The sequence below is a fragment of the Miscanthus floridulus genome, chromosome 13 (genome assembly GCF_019320115.1).
Source record: "Miscanthus floridulus cultivar M001 chromosome 13, ASM1932011v1, whole genome shotgun sequence".
Lineage (NCBI taxonomy): Eukaryota > Viridiplantae > Streptophyta > Magnoliopsida > Poales > Poaceae > Miscanthus > Miscanthus floridulus.
The window spans coordinates 8,614,742-8,628,816 of NC_089592.1; positions in this window are offsets into that span (position 1 = coordinate 8,614,742).

Below are 14,075 nucleotides of genomic sequence, written 5' to 3' on the forward strand. Positions count from 1 at the left end.
CCGCCGCCGCGCCACGCGAGCTCTCCGCCGTGCCAGCAAACCCAGCCTCCTCTTCCTCCTCCTCCGACGCCGCCGCTCTTCCCGCTGGCCACGCCTCCCGGTCCACGCTACGCGAGCCCACTGCGCGGGGGCCCTGCCGCACGAGTTCGCGAAGTCGCGAGCACTGGGAGGTAACACGAACGGGCACCGAGCTGTGGATGGTGATGCAGTAGAGGCCGGTGGGCACGGCCATGATCTTTTATATACCTCCCTCATGCTTTTCTTTATGGAGGTTGTTATCGTACTAGTAGTATATTTGAACTTATGTTAATATAGCCATTTCAAAACTACGTTGTTTTAACTATCGGATTTGAACTTGGTACTGATATAACTACTTGTGAACTTGGATTGTAATCTATTTCCAATCCGTTGCGAACTCCATATATGTGTGATATATGTTGTTGCTTAATCATGTACATCTTGGTTGCGATCTCGATTATTCGAGGGCCTTTGTGGCACTTGACGGACTACCGAATTTATATTGGCTCAAGTACAAGTGAGCATTTGTCTCGGCAGTAGCCATTATACTTGTGCTCTTATGAATTGGACGGTTCTGTGAACGCTGGCCAAGCCAGGCTTGCAAGAAACGGACACCCACCGCATTCCCGACTAGCCAGGCTACGGGGTGATCGATGGCCCATCGGAACCCGGCTAACAGGCCAGATCAGGGAACCAAACAAGCTCAAGATGACTTCCTAGAGTTTGGTTGGGGATTGGCCACCCAACCAAATATGCCCTATATAACCTATATAGATGGATACCACTAGCAATCATTTATTGCTATAAAGCTGCAACCACAATGAGCCATGTTACTGGAATTTCGAAGATATTACATTGTCAATAATGTTTAATCAAATCTATCCGTCCAAATCTCTGATTGTTTCTGTTTTATCCTTACGCGGCCTATGATTCTCGCTGAGCCCAGCTGACGAGTCAGTGAGTCACAACCATCTCCACTTGCTCCTTAGGCCCTGTTTGGATTCACTCCAACTAAAGTTTAGCTAGCTAATTGCTAGAGCTAAATTTTAGCCAGCTAAAGATTAGCAAGCTAAACTTTAGCTGGGGGTGTTTGGATTCTCTAGCTAATTGAAAACCTTCACCACGCTACCCCTCATTAATTCTATTGTATTTCTTGCTTTGTTTACTGTTTAGAGGTGGAGGCTGTGTCCTGCGCCAGTGGTGGATGCAGGGGCGATGTCGACGAGCGCGGCCAGCAGGTGCGGAGAGGTTGGGGTCGCAAGCGGAGAAAAGACAAGCACGAGTATAGATGCGGTGAAGGGAAAAATCAAGGGCATTTTGGCAATTGACCACTTTTAGCTGCCATTAGCTGGGTTAGAGCAGCTAATGTGATAATAGGGTTCTCATTAGCTAGGAGCACTTTTAGCTGGTTTGAGTTTGAGCCGTTTGAATCCACCACAGGTAAATTTAGCCAGCTAAAGTTTAGCTGGTGGATCCAAATAGGACCATAATGGCATATTATCCTTCTTTCGGTGTCAGTGTTTCGAGTTATCAAGTAGTAAATTTCTAGTATTGCGCGTCTGGTTGGGATGGTATGTTTAGAGGACATGAGGTTTATACTGGTTCGGGCAGAAAGTCCCTACGTCTAGTTCATCGCTGCTGCTCGTGTTACTAGCACTGAAAGTTTGTAGTAGGGGTTACAAACGAGCGAGAGGGACAGGTCCCAAGTCTCTGATGTGTGTGTGCTCCTAAGGCGTGTTAGGACGTGTGTTTTGATGTCTACAGCCGTGTAGAGTGGTGAACCGCCGTCCCCTCTCCTGGGGCATCTTGCTTCCCCTTTTATAGACGAAGGGGAAGAGCAGGTTACACAGAGAGAAAGAGGCAGAAGAGCCAAGGAGAGGAAGGCTTCCAGGACCGCCGGACCTTTCTTCCTTTTATGCAGGTCCCGCCGACACTACAGATAGTGATAGGGATGGCTCCACGCCGGGCGCCTATTCGCCGCTGATACCATGCCACGGCGTTGTTAGCGGGACGTGATGTCCCATTCCATCCCGGCGGCGACGCGGCAAACCAGCGTGCTGGTCAGTGGCCGTATAGGGACTAGGCAGCATAGTGACCATGCGTCCATCACTGTTGGTGATGTGAGTTCTCTGGAGTGACATGTCGCGGGCATGGGTCATGTTGAGATGTGCCCGCTCCCTACACGATGCCAGAAGTTTGACCATGGATTGTACTTTCTGGCCCATAGTGGTTGGCGGCGGTACGAGCTTCCATCAGGAGCCGCGCCTGAGGGGTTGGGCGAGACGGAGCCCCCGACCCATAGGCCGGGCGAGGCGGAGCCCCTGACCTAGAGGTTAGGCGAGGAGGAGCCCGCGCACCTGGGGTCGGTTGGAGCTATAGTCGCGCTCTTGACTGCTCGGATAAATCAATGTTAATGACTATTAGCTCCTCCTCTTCGGGTACCCTAGTATTGGTCCCCGATAGTAGCCCCCAAACCTGCAGAGGAGTAGAATACTCCTTTGGAGGCTTTCCCGAATGGGAGGACTCCGAGGGCCTTGACATTCTTTTGTCGCCCACGGCGTGTCCTGGGGACGGCGATTCCCTTTTGTCGTGATCGGACCCCTCGGGGATATAGCCGTGAGATTTGGTGGGTCGGAAAAGGTCTTTCCTAATTCCGACTCTTATGGGGGTCTATTGTTCTGCGATCGCACATTCGGTCTCCTTGCGAGTCCAACTTTCCTCGAGCCCCCGCGCGTAGCGGGGGTCTGGTCGAGGGTCGGCTCGTCTTTGTGATCATCACCCCATCCACAGTTTCCGCAACTGGAGGGGTTGAACTAACATTACTTGCCTCGATAGCTCAAGCTTCGTGCTCGGTGAGCTCACTAACTGGCATGTCCGAGTGGAATCTGGATCCGTCATTCGTAACAGGGTCGGCATAGCCCTCTTGTGGCATTCCACTGCTCCTTAACCCGCCTCCCAACAGATGCCTGAGTTGTTCCGGAGACCGACTCAGGTGGCCCGCTAGCCTCCCCTCGATGGAGATTCTATGGGTATGGCTCGAGGTTAGGATCAAACGAGAAGGTCGAGATGACCCTGTCCGCTTCTAAGCGGGTCGAGCAACGGCCGCTGGGGCTCATCTACGTTTTCTCCCCTGGCTCTGTTCGACGCGAGGCGGCCTCGAGCCCTTCGTGGGCCGGCCTTCGAACCTTGGTCGGTCACCGCTCATATCGAATGAGATGACTACCACTTCGTGGCGCGACATGAAACGTTGTGATGCAATAATTGCATATGCGATGCTTGGATGTATGAGAATGGATGAATGAATGATCATGCACTGGAAAAGTAAAGTGGGGGTTGGTAAACTTACCTCGATGGCTCGAGTAACGGGTTCGGAGAGCTCTTACCGGATATGTCCGAGTGGAATCCTGGTCCGTCATTTGTGATGGAGTCGGCATAACCCACGTGGGGCATCCTACTGCTCCTTACCTGTCTCTCGGCAGCGGCCCGAGCCGTCCGATCGACTTGGGTGACTCGATGGCACAGGACTTACCTATGGAGATAGAGGATGAGATCATCCCGCCCAAGAAATTAGTTAGGCAGATAAGCTAGGCGGCGAACTCATAATAAATAGGCAAGCTCTTAAATTTTGTTATGGACAAACAGATTTTTAGCCCGTCTCCCCTTTTTGTATAAAATGGTTAATGCATTCCGACCCTTTTCGTTGTTAAGGTCGTAAAGCTCGAGGTGCGGGTGAACAAATTCTGATCACGCTGGTGAGCAAAAACGCTGTAGCCGCTGGGCCATAGGTTTTTTCTAGTCCGACCAATTTTACTCAGCGTTCATTTCTGCAACCCTTGCTTCTAGATCTTAACGTGAGAGAGGGTCGGGCACAGAGAATGTTTGCTAGGTGGATATACTCTTAAATGCATTCAGACTCTTTCCGTAGTTAAGGCCTAAGAAGCTCGGGGTGCGGGAAAAACTCTAATCACGCTGTTGAGCAAAAATGTCGTAGCCGCTGGGGCGTAGGTTTCTTGTAGTCCGACCAGTTTTACTCAGCATTTGTTTCTACGACCCTCACTTCTAGGTCTTAATGTGAGAAAGGGTCGGGCATAGAGAATGTCTACCGGATAGATATGCTCTTACCAACCCCCGAGTGAGGACCAACCCCCTGCCGTTGCTGGGGTCGGGCGTCACTAAAGATAGAGGAGTTGATAACGAAACTGATAAGAGAAAGCATGCGTAAATTAAGGGTAAAAGCGACATAGTTGTTCGATGTTCTAGGCGTTGATGAAGACTTCGTCGTCGATGGTCTTGAGCTTGTAGGTGCCTGGTCGGAGCACCTCAGCACTGACGTATGGTCGCCCCCACGGCGAAGAGAGCTTGTGGCGGTTCTTGTTGCTTTGGCTGAGGCGGAGCACTAGGTCCCCGATGTTGAAGGCCCGACCCCGCACTCGACGGCTGTGGTACCGGTGCAACGCTTGTTGGTACTTGGCCGAGCAGAGGACGGCAACGTCGCGCGCTTCATCTAGCTAGTCCATGGCATCCTCAAGGGACGCCTCAGCTCCTTGTTCATCGTACGCTCTGATCTTTGGTGCTCCATAGTCAAGGTCAGTTGGGAGGATAGCTTCAGAACCGTAGACCATAAAGAATGGCGTGTAGCCAGTGGCCTGGTTGGGGTCATCCTTAAACTCCAAAGCACTGTGGGAAGCTCTACGACCTATCGTCCGCCAAACTTATTTAACTGGTTGAAGATCCTAGGCTTGAGGCCTTGTAGGACCATGCCGTTTGCGCGCTTGACCTGCCTATGCGTGCGGGGGTGCGCCGAGGTGGCCTAATCGACACGGATGTGGTATTCATCGTAGAATCAGAGGATCTTCTTCCTAGTGAACTGTGTGCCATTGTCCATGATAATGGAGTTCGAGACTCCAAAGTGATGGACAATGTTAAGAAAGAACAACATGGCTTGCTCGGACTTGATTGCAGATATCGATCGAGCCTCTATTCACTTTATAAACTTGTCTATGATGACAAGCAAGTGCGTATAGCCTCCGGGCGCCCTCTTGAGAGGTCCGACCAGATCAAGCCCCTAGACCATGAATGGCCATGTGATGGGGATCGTTTGGAGTGCTTGGGCCGGCAGGTGGGTCTGTCGAGCATAATATTGACACCCTTCGCAGGTGTGCACAATCTGTTCAGCGCCGGCTACTGCGGTGGGAAGACGGCGTTGCCAAAGGCCTGGGCCCCAACAAGTCAAGGATCGGGCTTCGGTCCTCATCGCTGTCGTAGCGTCTGCCACGATGAGGGTGGTAGCCGTGGCTAGACTCCTCCCTCGCATCGCCACGGGTACGCCTGCGGGCATCAAGGGTGTTGCCCGCATCACGGTGGAGGCCAAGATGTTCATGCATTAGGACTGTGGCGTGCAGTCTGCCGCCTTGCTGTGCCTGGTGGACCGACACGTCCCTTTCAAGTCGTTCTGAGGGTGCGCGCTAGCTAGCACCGAGCTCGCATCGTTGGGACAGCGAGCTCTCGGCCTGCTGCACCGCAGCACGCTCGAGTAGCGTGCGAATCTCATGATGGGCCCGATGATCCTCAGGCGTCGCGGGCCCTGGAAGCCCTCGGAGCAAGGCCGCCATAGCAGCAATGTTCTGGCTTGCCCGAGTGAAGTGTGGGAGGGCTTCGTCATCCTCGATGATCCTTCGGTTCACGTCGTGGGCCACGGTGCGCACACGCCCACAGTCTTCGTGGCACTCAATCTCTCGCTCGAGCTCTGTGCGTTCCTACTCGAGCTGGAGTTGTGCTTCCTTGATCTCCTAGTGTCGAGCCCTCAGCTGCTATACCCGTAGGTGAGGTGGGGCCCCTACACCCCCCTCAACCTCGTCATTGAGGCCGTTTGTTGGGGTAGCCTCTCCCTCGTGGATGCTTTCGACGTGTCTCTCGGGGGTACCTGCCATGAAACATTCACAAGAGGGGTGATGGCTCCCCCTGCTGGAGTCAGAGTTGGAAGGTGACTCTGATTCTCCTGTGAGGAGGTTGTGAAAAGATTCCGTGACATATTCGGTCATCCCCATGAACTCATCGTTCATAGGGGGAAGGGGGCGTGCGTTGCACCACAAGGTGGCCAACGGTCTCTGCGGCGTTGCGCCAACCGAAGAGAGCGCTGTCGGGGCGCTCCGGATGAGGTATTCTGGGGAGAGCAGCTCTCCTCCGGTAAGCTGTGTCATGACATTAGCGAACGAGACGGAGAGGTGGCCCAGGTCCTCTTAGGACAATCGGGGTCCCAGGAAGGCACCGAGCTGACGCTCTAGCCTTCTGTAATCGAAAAACCGAGGAGTTGGTCGCTCCTGAGGGCGCGACCTCCGGTGCGTGCAGTTGTAGCTCCTCAAGCGCCTTGGCGATCGCGTCGAGGTTGGCAAAGTGGAGAGGTTGGTCAGTGGTGGGAACTTACGCCAACTCTCCCTCCATCATGATGATGAAGTCTAGGTTCCCAAAGCGCACGTGCGCACCCAGGACCCAGCTAATGCCGTGACTAGCCATCCGAGGCCTGATGTGGATGTCGAGACGCGCAAAAGGCCCCTACCTGTGCGCCAACTGTCGGTGTTTCGAGTTACCAACTAGTAAATTTCTAGTATTGCACGTCTAGCTCGGATGGTGTACTTAGAGGACATGAGGTTTATACTAGTTCGGACAGAAAGTCCCTATGTCCAGTTCATCGCTGCTGCTCATGTTACTAGCACTAAAAGTTTGTAGTAGGGGTTACAAACGAGCGAGAGAGGGACATGTCCCAAGTCTCTTATGTGCATGTGCTCCTAAGGCATGTTAGGGCGTGTGTTTTGATGTCTACAGGCGTGTAGAGTGGTGAACCATCGTCCCCTCTCCTAGGCGTCTTGCTTCCCCTTTTATAGATGAAGGGGAAGAGCAGGTTACACAGAGAGAAAGAGGGAGAAGAGCCAAGGAGAGGAAGGCTTCTAGGACCGCCGGACCTTTCTTCTCCTTTATGTGGGTCCTGCCGACACGGCAGATGGTGACAGGGACGGCTCCATGCCCCGGCGTTGTTAGTGGGTCATGACGTCCCATTCTGTCCTAGCGGGCGACGCGGCGAACTAGCATGCTGGTCAGCGGCCATACAGGGACTAGGCAGCATAGTGACCGCGTGTCCGTCACTTTTGGTGATATGAGTTCCCTAGAGTGACATGTCACGGGCACGGGTTATGTTGAGATGTGCCCGCTCCCTGCACGATGCCAGAAGTTTAACCTTGGGTTGCACTTTCTGGCCCGTAGTGGTTGGTGGCGGTATGGGCTTCCGTCAGGAGCCGCGCCTGAGGGGTCAGGCGAGATGGAGCCCCCAACCTAGAGGCCGGGCAAGGTGAAGCCCCTGACCCAGAGGTCGGGTGAGGCGGGGGCCCCGACCCAGAGGTCAGGCGAGGCGGAGCCCGCCCCCAGAGGTCAGGCGAGGCAGAGCCCGCGCACCTAGGGGTCGGTTGGAGTTGTAGTCACGCTCTTGACTGCTCAGATGAATCAATATTGATGACCATTAGCTCCTCCTCTTTGAGTACCCTAGTATTGGTCCCCAACATCCGGTTTCTCCCACTGAGCGCATGATAGTGCCTCTTTGCTTCATGTGTATCATGAGTACAAGTCACATAGAAACTACCCCTACCATGTGCAATAAAAAAGGCTGCTATTAATTAATGGCATTATCTCTCCTCCAATTCATATCGCACTCACAAACTGCCTATATAAAGCAAAGAGGCTACCCCTTGCTTCCCCTCATTTTCCCTTGCTCCTAGAGTACCGCGGACACTAATCTTGGTTGGCAAAATCGATGTTGTCCTCCTCCCTCCTCTCAAATTGAAATCGATGCACAGGTTTATTCTCTTCATATGACTGAGTTGATCTAAGTGCAGATGGAGGCCAACCAAGAAGCAATGTCACACTACACACCCAGTTGTCATCCATGGCCGGACCCCCAAATCCATGAAGCTTTTGTCAATTGTAAAGAATTCTTCTACGCCTAGAGGGGGTGAATATATGCCTCTTTAAAATCAAACTCAAACTCACTGTCAGTAGGGCGCAGCACTGCCAGACATTCACGCGGCATTGCCGCGTGGTGGCACTGCTAGGTGAAGCTGCGGTGGTGTCGCGTGGTCAGTGAAGCTCGCGAACACAATTCAAAATCTACCAAAGGAATTTTAGATCGAGTAATTTACTGAAGTTCCTGGGGCAGTGTTGAGCCTATTTCACCACTCGAATGTTGTCTCATAAGCTTACGCACAAGTAGATCGGAACCAAACCCTAAAATCATCGACAAACAAGTAGAGAGCAATACAAATAGCAAGAACACGAGAGACAAGGTATTTATCCTATGTTTCAGGTCACCACTAAGGCTTGCCTACCTCCACGTTGTTGAGGAAGCCACCAAGGCTTGTGTTTCACAAACCCTATCCTCTTTTCCAATCCTAGAGAGAAAGTCTCTTGATTGAGAGGTTCTTACTAGAGGTAGAGGGTAATTACAAACATTCTGGAGCTGCCACATGAGTTGGAAGCTTCAACGGGCGACGCCTAGCCGGCTAAGAGTCTTTCTCCAAGTGCTCTAGGAGTTGAAGAACAGTTAGAGCAGCTCCCTAATCGAGTTTTGAGGCTCAATCTCTCATGGATTTGCAAGGGAATCAAGGGGAGAGAGCTTGGGAGCCTTCAATGGCACTATACCACAGCCAACAATTAGCGTCGGACAACGGCTGCTAAAGCAGAATATTAACGACCAACAATTGGTCACTATAAATTTCGAACAGATCATCGGTCGCTATTTTTTCTTGTACCGACTCAACATCGGTCGATATATATATTTAGCTGTTTCGTTAGACAATCGGTCGCTAAAAACACGTATTAGGGTCGAACGATCTGTCGGTATGGTCTGTTTTCATTTTAGCGTGCTCGGCCCAGCCTCTATAGCGACTTATAGTGACTCTTTTGCAGTTGCTACAGACTGGCTGTGGTATAGTGTGGAGAGGAGAGAGGGTGCTCTGGTTGCTGGTGGCGTGAAAATGGTCGAGATGAACGTTGGGAGGAAGAAGAAAGAGTATAAATACTCCCTTCTTTCCCAACTAGCCTTTAAGTCGTGGCAGTGCCGCGACAGGTGCGGCAGTACCGCGTCCTGCGCGGCAGTGCCGCGCCAGCCAGAACAACAAGGGTTAGGAGTTAAGCGAATGTCTGGCTTGGCTTTGTTTGAGGATCTATTTGGTAGGTAAATAAGCACTTGGTTGCACATTAAAACTTGTGCATTGTATCTCTCTTTATTGTGTGGCTTTTTCTAAACTCAAATTCAAAATATAAAAGAATTTAAACGCCTTTGAGTCCAACATCGCATCATTTTATAATTGGGAGCTCCACCATCGCATGTATTATCCTCATAAACATTTCATCTGCTTATCAACTCGATAAATCTCATTAGTCCTCTAATTTTATGGTTATCATCACCAAAACTCACAATTAGGGCTTTTGCACTTACATTAATTCTGACTCACCCACTGATGAAGCCCCCAATTCCACAGACCAGGTAGATCTCTCTTAGATGACCGTCCTGACCTAAATCAAGGACATGTCCCTCTCCCTCCGTCTCTATGTTGGTGTGTCTAGGTTACACAAGGAAGCAAATCAATTTCTTTTGGCCTTATTGTCACCGATTCACAACAAAACAATATTTTTAGATAGTTACAGAATTTATCTTAATTTATACTATGTACTATTCCTCTGGCTTTGTTTTCTACCATTTAAATAAAAACCTTATACACCTCCTGCAGCAACTTCTCTGAGCACATTCGAGAGATCAAGCCAGCAATCTAGAGATTAACTAAGCCACTACAAATGTGTCACCACGGATGAGTACGTTGTCTATCTCTGAAATAATAACACCGTAAAATTGTAGAGAATGAATTCATGAAAATGTGGACACCATGTCAAGTCAGGACTTGAACACGGATATGGACAGATTAAAAAAAAACTAATCAATTGAGTTGTTCATTTTGATGATCATTTACTACTTTGTTTTCTCTCCTGATCATAAGTGTATGACTGAGTAATAGGCGTTGATTAGGGGTAGGAGGCCGCCTCTAAGGAAGTAGCGTCCACACACGTCTCCATATAGGCTTTCTCTTTGACCTCACGTAACCTACCCCACGGTGGCCCGTCAAAGTTTGTAGAGGGTGATTGTCCCCAAGAAAAGGCACTAGTGATGACATGCGAGCGTCCCTGCCACCGAATTTTTTATTTTTTAGCCCTTTTTTTAAAAAAACTTCACAAATATGCCCCTAGAGGTATGATTTCAAAATCTGAACCCTTAGCTCAGCGCCATCGTTGGTGGCGCCGAGCTTACACATCTCGGCGCCATAGATTCTGGCGCCTAGGTCGGGGCCGCGTTGGCGGCGTGGACGCTGACATGGCAGCCAGCTCGGCGCCGTGGATCTTGGTGCCAAACTCGGTGCCGTGGATCTTGGCACCGAGCTTGGCGCCATGATTATTGGCGCCAAGCCTTGTCTTACGTATGGGCCCTCACTTCCATTCTCTCTCTCTACCGCTCCCAAGGCACTGCTGCCGCACCATCGCGCCCGTCACCGCGCGTTGCCCCGGTCGTCCCTGCCCGCGCCCGCTGTGCCGGCCGCCCGTGGCCCCAGCTCGCTCGCACCACCTCGCCGCGTGGAGCGCCGGCCGTCCCGCGCCCGCCGCACGCCACCACCGGCCCTGGCCCCTGCAGCGCCCGACCACGCCACCACCGGTTCGGCTCGTCGCCCTCACCCACGCCCGGCGTCCGCTGCGACTCCGTCCTAGGGCCATTAATCCCGGCGTCCGCTGCGACTCCATCGACGTCCGTGACCCCGTCCACATTCCTACCGCTGGCCATCCTTGGGCCAAGGGCGGTGGCCTTTGGCAAGGGCCGAGGGGAGGGGGTGTTGTCCGCCTAGAAGGCCGCAGCAGCCGCCATGCCTGAACAGTTCGGATAGGGCTGTTTGTCTACAGCGTCGCCTGCTCAAGCTCTTGAACTCGTCGGACAGGTAAAAATTGTGAATATGCAATGTAGGTACTTAGTTAGCTTTGATTGTAGTGTAGTAGTTTGATTATTTGTTATTTACTAGTTAATGTGATGACTCAGGTAGTTGATTTAGTTAGTGATCTAGTGATATAGTTATGTAGATAGATAGAAACATAGATACATAGGTACATAGATATAGTTAGATAGCTACTTAGACAGGTAGTTATATATTTAGTTAACTAAATAGGATGTCGCTATTTAGTGAGTACACTATATATATATACACGAAGTTATTATCTTATTTACTTAGTTTGTAGTTAGAAAGTACTTGTTAGGTACTATCTATCGTTTAATTTGGACTAAAGGACATGTGTTTCGTTATGTGTTTGAACTAGATGGACAACCTAGTGACTATATATCATGGAGGCTCGTCTCAGCTCTAGGATGCTCCCTCGACTCAGCCTACACAGCCTTCAGGCACTAGGCGACGCCGTCCACCTGACCCTTACACTCCAGGCACCGACGCTCTTGGTCACAAGGGTAAGAGTAAGACTAGGAGACAGTGAGGGTTTGTGGTAGATATTATTATGTACTATTATAGACTTTGTGGATTGTATGGACTATTATTATCGAATATGAACTATTATGGACTATAATTATGGATTGTGTGGACTATTAATATGCTCATGTATATGGTTCAGATGAATGTGGCATATATTTGTATGTTTGAACATGTTGTATTGAGGTTAAATATTCATCTCATATTTGTGTATGGATTGCATAAAAAAATAGGGGAAATTATGCCGAAATTTTCTGCCTAAAGTACGTATTAATCAGCGGTATTAGTTTTACCGATTCAAAATAGTGATTGAAGTCTGAAATCGAATAAGCTTTTCAGTCATGGAATCTAGGGGAAATATCCTTTATAGTGATTTGTCATGTCACCATCGAATAGACTTTTCAATGTCCTTCAAAATAGTGATTTAAGTCTGAAATCGAATATGCTTTTCAGTCATGGAATCTAGGCTCTCCAGTGTCCTATGATGTAGGCTTTTCAGTAATTCTTAGTAGACTTTCTAGGAGCATTTAAAGCACAACACAACAGCTAGCAAACCTGCCTCCGCCTATATATATGCGTTCTAGGATGCATTACTAACCAAAAGAAAAACCAAACTAGTATTCAGTTTTTTTGGAGTAGGAATGTCTGGAGGGTCATCTAGAGGAAAGAGTTTCGGGAGTGGGAGAGGAAGGGGGGGGGACGAAGAGAACTCCCATTGTGTGGGAGGGGTCTATTGGGCCTGATTTCTTTAAGGAACCAGTGTATCAGTTTCCCCCCGAGAGCAAGAGTAATTTCAGTAGAGTGCCCTCTCAGAGGATATGATAACAAGAAGGAAGATTGGCCAAAATGCATGCATGGTGAGGACTGTTTAGTGTAGATGTTCACCAAGGGGATCGACGGAGGTCGTCGCTTCTTCAAATGCCCACAAGCATGGGTAATTGCTATTACATTTCGTTTGTTAAATATGTTTCTCGAATACCCTTACAACTCACAGGACATACTTATTTTAGTCTTCCGAGTCCGAAGAAAACTATGAGTTCACTAGGCGGGTCGATCCTCGACTAATTAATCCGCATCAGCAGTACATCTACTACCTGTAGGACTAAATCTTTGATCTACAAAGGAAAGTTAGCAGTGAGTACAAGGAAGACGAAGACGATGACAACAACAATGGTGCAAGTTCACAGGAGGCACTCTACAATGATTCATATTGCACCCGCCCTAATCACAAGAACAAGGGGCCTCCGCCACCACCACCACCAACAATGGGAGGCTATAGTTGAGAAGGTGCAACACAATTTGCTATGTGACCACACTACTAGGATGACCCTATCTTATTCACATGGCACATCCATATGTTTCCTATGCTTGTTGTTCACTTGAATTACCTAAGGCATGTTAGGTTTAGTTTAGGACCTCTGTACCCTAGTTCGGTACATGTTCTTATATGCCATTTCATGTGTTGTGTGTGTTGAATTATATAACGCTCTATTTCGTTAGGTTTTGTTTGCAGCACGTGATCATATTTCACTACGTCCGCAATATTAAACTAAATATTATGACCATAAATAATGAAAACAACTACATAATGAAAAGTCCAATACTATGACACATTAAACAACACAATAATACTAGAAGTACGTGTCGAAAAACTAAATAACGTAGTACATGACCTAAGCATGCCCATACTTAAAGTGCATTACATGACAACACAATGAAAAGTCCAACAGTAGACAACATTCTTCGTGAATAAACCATAGAACTAGCAAGTAATGGAGACTACTGAGTGCAACGAGGCTACTTCCCCTTTCTCAGGGCATCGGGATTCTCCTCCATCGCTGCTTTTGCTCGACATGCACACTCAAGCTTCTTCTCCCTCTTCTCCCTGTACGCAGCAACACGCCACCTTTCCTCCTCTTCCTTGTGCTCCTTTTTTGCAGCCTCCTCTCGGCGTCTCTTCTCCATCATCTCCTTGTCCTCTGCCTCCTACCGCAACAGTTTCTGCATCCATTTCTTGTCTTTAGGCTTGATCTCAGTGTCGATCCACTGCTCAAAATCATAGAGCGGTGGAGTGGTCTGCAACAAATGCAATTGTTACAAAACAAAAAAATCATGCAAGATTTCATATGACATAAAATAATTATTACACAATATCAATTCCTCACCATCTTGTTAATGCAGCGCTGACGAAGTGTAGGCTCAAACGCAAAATTGGAACACATCCAATACAGCCTATACGTGTCATCTTCATCGGACTTGGCTACCTTGCAAGGATCGCCGCAAAAGCACATGGGCACTGGAATGCCACTAGGTAGAGGCAATGGGTCGAAGACATTTCTGGTCATCCGGCCATAACTACAATTTAGCCATTTTCGTTCTAAGAACCGAAAGCAGTTAACATTAAACTCTACACCTAGGGTTTCCCATTTGATCGACAACAATGAACCCATAACATAACAACGTGCGCTGAGGTTACCTTGGTTTGGTAGCTTTTCC